The 4,551-nt window shown below is 39.4% G+C and overlaps 1 protein-coding gene across 1 annotated transcript in view; it reads left to right on the forward strand.

Annotated features, from left to right (window-relative positions):
- Window positions 1-3,792: 3,792 nt before the first annotated feature.
- The window catches only part of LOC112127621 (atrial natriuretic peptide receptor 3), a 71,784-nt gene continuing 71,025 nt past the window's right edge, over window positions 3,793-4,551 (forward strand). Inside the window, exon 1 of the mRNA XM_024228829.1 lies at window positions 3,793-3,977. The gene's annotated coding sequence lies outside the window, so the exon portion shown is untranslated. The remainder of the gene's footprint in view (window positions 3,978-4,551) is intronic.

Raw genomic sequence — 4,551 nt, forward strand, 5'->3', positions numbered from 1 at the left:
CGGGTGTGGACCCAACCTTTCGAGAAATGGAGCGATCCTTATTGTGCTCAAGCCTGGATCGCCCTCCTCACTTACCCGTTTTGCTTTCAACCAGGGTGAATCCCTCGTCTTTTATTACCCTGCACCATAGGGGGAGCAACCTTGCCTCTTTCACAGCGCTCCAAATTGGTGCTACCGGTGGAGGAAGGAGTGCTCTCCATCTTCATATCGTCTTTTCCTATTGCCTCCGAAAAGACACTCGCTAATAGCAAAAAAACAACTTTTACCGTGGGCACGTGGTTTTACAGGCGTGCAACCTCCCGCGTGGTTCACGGCCAAGTAATGATTGAATAATGATACTTTTATGCAAAATTCACTCTTTAATTCCGTTGAATTTTTCAAAAATATATTGTTAATTCTTTTGAAGAAATGATTTGTGTATAGTACTAACTATAGCACTGCCTCCAAAAAGTGCACGCGCGAGGATTTTAAGGAAATTATTTTTTCGAGTACCAGGTATTTTCTGAGTCATATATTACATATATTTATTTGCGAAGAAATTTACGAAGTAATATGAAAAATCATGCCAAAATGGTCTGCTCAAGTGGCTCGGCCGGCAGTGTTATGACGCATAAAAGAGTCATCAGTCAGCTTCTCTCCTGAAGTTCAGTTATATTGCAGATTTCAAGGGAATAAAAATTTATTTTAAATACTTGTTTTGCTATATCTATTTTATAGCGTCTTAGCTATATATTTGACAACACAACCTAACAAAATCCATCATGTTTTCGGCAATTTTGCCACTTTTCTGCTGATTTTTCGGTCAGATTGCTTAAGTCAAGATAAATCGTGCCTCCTTAGAGTTATGGCGCAGGCAACTATGTAAGTGTAAGCCGGTCCCCGTCTTAGCGATAAGCTTAAACTTTTAAAATAAGAACAAAATAGGGTAAACAATGAAAAGAGTGAAGTGTGTGGCAGACCCAGGCTGAACCCACGTTTTGTATCCTACGAACCTGGAGAACATAAAATAGGAATAGCGACAGACCACCGTCTTTGCCGGCCCACCCGCGGCGTGAGAACTCCTCCGAGTTTCCTTTCAACCCCTACTCCGGGAGAAACCCGGTAATAAAAGGGATGACCGGAAAATCAAAAGTCAGTCAAGATACAAGACTCACCCCAGTCAGTCAAAAACCAAGACTCACCCCAGGCAGTCAAGACCAGGGACTCTCTCAGGAGTCGCCTCGGAAGACTTGCTTGAGTCAAGATACAAGACTCACCACAGTCAAAGACCCAGCCGAGACTCACCCCAGGCAGTCAAGACCAAGGACCGGGAGAGAAGCAGCCACACTCCGTCTGGGATTCAACAAGACGACTCAGCCAGCCAGAGCCAGCGAGGATCAGCCAAGTCACAGGTCGAAAGAAGAGATGCTGTGGACACTGATTGTGGCGAGCATCGTTTGGAGTAAGTCCCTTTGTTAATAGACTTATCCCAGATTTGAGTTGTGGCTGACTTGTAGATTAAGTAAGATTCTGAGGTTTTTGATTAACAGAAAGAATTGTGTACAATAAATGTTACTGAATACGATCTCTGGTTTATTGAATTCTGGAACCTTACCTTCCCCTACACAAGAATAAGTAGCGACGCGCTTACGCCGACTCATCTCTTGTCGCTTATAGAAAAACAAGTGATATTGAGAGATTATTCGGCCGCCGCGCCGTCGTCCGCTTACATAAGCTAAACAATTTCCTTTAAGAAAAACTGTCGATATAATCTTTAAGTGGTATATAAGATTTAGTTTTCTTCAGAATATGTATCCCTTTTATATATCAAAAAACCATAAGTGTATGCTCAGCCTCTGATTTACAACTCCTTAGTTTTAGAACGTATTTCTACATATTGTGACCTATTTTTAACAAAATTGCTACACGAGATCACGTTGAACTAGTCGGAAGTCTTCATTCGCTAACTCGTAACTCGCGCCTCAACCGGTAGGTCAATCATTTTCGATTTTTTTAGACTTTTGACATCTCCTTAGTTTTAGAAAATATTTCTACATATTATGACCCAGTTTTAACATCATTGCTACACGAGATCAACTCAAACTAGTTTTTTCGAGTTTGACTTACCGGTTGATGCGCGAGTTGCGAGTTAGCGAATGAAGCCTTTCGACTAGTTCAAGATGATCTGGTGTAGCAATCTTCTTAAAAATTGGTCACAATTACGTCAACATGATATCGTGAAGAAATCTTGTAAAACATTGGTCACAATGTGTAGAAATACATTCTAAAACTAAGGAAATGTGAAAAGTCTAAGAAAACTTCGAAGAAGTATGTTTTTCTACCCGTTTTTCAAGTTTGACCTATCGGTTGAGGCGCGAGTTACGAGTTAGCGAATGAAGCTTTCCGACTAGTTCAACAGGAATTTGGCTCGTAAAACACGTAGTTTTGGAGAAAACCCCCCAAAAAATTGAAAAAAAAATTGTCTCTTTCTATAGAAATCGACCTTCTGATTCGATTGGAAAAGGAATTAGGCTCGTCCAACAATCGAGAAAAAAAAAATTGAAATTTTTTTTATTGTCTTCTACGATGTAATTCCACTTGCTGAGTCAGTTGTAACTAGCAAGCTTTCGACCTATTTTAAGGTTATCATCACGGCAAAACATGTCATGGACAATGGCAAAACGAAGTTCCTTTGTGTTCCTAGTTAAAAAAATATTTTTGTGGGAAAAATTGTGGGATTGAGGCTATGTAGATTAGACTGACTTATTCCTTTTTTTAACTGCCTGTTTGTTTTCCTCTTCTGTGACAACTTATCGCATCTTTTACTAATTCTTTCCAACTGAGTACAACAAATCTTTCAGCGTTTTAGGACTTTCGTCCTATTTTAAGGTCATCATCAGCGCAAGACAATCGTAAATGTTTCTGCTGATTGACATATGTAATCTCGATTTTCTTCAAGACCTAACTTTGCCAAGGATCATTACAGTTTGGTTTTGGGGTTATTAAATATAGTTTCCACTGTACAAGGAAATAGGCTGTGCGAAATATTGCAGTGTAAATATGTTGTAAATACTGTTCACTATTGTTTTTTTTTGCTAGATTTGGGTGGATTTTATCGTTAATAAGATCGTGGCCCGGCGGTTTTCTTTCGGGAAGGCAGAAAATCTGTGTCGTGTTGAGAGGCGAATCAAGGAATTCAGTGATATGATCTGACTGTGAAGTGACATAGTATGGAGGGGGGTAAAAACTGTGGAAAGGTGATCTAAAAGGAGTACCGTATATCTAATTGGAAAAGGCACTTGGTAGTGTTTGGTAACCTTTTTATAGTAGCTAGCCAAAGGTGTCCTGTGTGGGTATTCGAGGTATGACCGTAACTGGGTTGAATGGTATTTAAGGAGTTTGAGTTTCAATACGTAATTGAGATGGTTAAATGTTACATTAACATTGCAACCTTTCTCTACATTTGGAGGTTTTAAGTGAACAGATTTTTTCGGAAAAGTGGGAACTTCGAGAGGAGTTATGATGGCTTGGAGGGGGGAAGATAGAAGAACGGATTATACTTGTGACAGCTTGTTCTGTTTGGTTTTAAGTGGAATGGAAAAAATTAAAAAATTGAAGAGTAATACTTCAAGAAAAAAAAGACAGTTATTAAAATACAATAATGATATTGTTTATTCTTTCCTTAATGGCTCATATTAATAGAAACGTTATCGTCAGAGCGCAGCTTGACAGATTCGGTAGACGCTTGAGTGGCGGGCGTGAGCGGGGTCGGCATTTCGCCTCCCGTCGTCAGTCATTCCCGGTCCACAGGACGTTTCGCGTCGGCGACCCTACATTCTTACAAATCAGCGTATTACCAAATAAGGAAAAAATTGCTGTGCTCAGTTGAAATTGGTGACGGCCACTTTAGTGCCAGTGTGATAGTATTGTTACAGTGTTTCGTCCCGTTGGAGGGCTTCGTCGGAAGATCAAAATTTTTCAGAATTTTAAATATTTTGGTAAATACGTATTCTGATAAAATTTTCATGTCACAATAATATCTTAATTATTATTATTTTTTTACTATGATTTGTGAAATTTATAATATGATAAAATTTGATATTATCATTTATCACAAAACTGAAAAATCTGTAAGGTGTGTGTTGTATGTGTGTGTGTGTGTGTGTGTGTGTGTGTGTGTGTGTGTGTGTGTGTGTTTGTGAGAGAGAGAGAGCGCGAGAGAGAGAGAGAGATTGTATATAAACATATATTGAACGTACGAAAATCTAATAATTTCAGTAAATTTACTGGCGTCGGTGGCCGCGACGGTTTAGGCTTTGTGCCTGGCGCTCTTCGCTGTAAGGTAAAGGGATTACATTATCCTGACATACTTACAAAAGGCTTGTTTCAAAAAACGCCGCCACCCCGAGGGTTGATAATTGCGAACCCTCGTAAAAAAAAGAGAAAAATGTTTAATAATTACGAAAATTTGAGTTGACATAAACGTTTATTTATTAAAAACGCGTCATACTCTCTCTTTCTCTCTCTCTCTCTCTCTCTCTCTCTCTCTCTCTCTCTCTCTCTCTCTCTCTC

Source organism: Cimex lectularius, unplaced genomic scaffold (assembly GCF_000648675.2).
Source record: "Cimex lectularius strain Harlan isolate CLEC.00 unplaced genomic scaffold, Clec_2.1 scaffold165, whole genome shotgun sequence".
Taxonomy (NCBI): Eukaryota; Metazoa; Arthropoda; class Insecta; order Hemiptera; family Cimicidae; genus Cimex; species Cimex lectularius.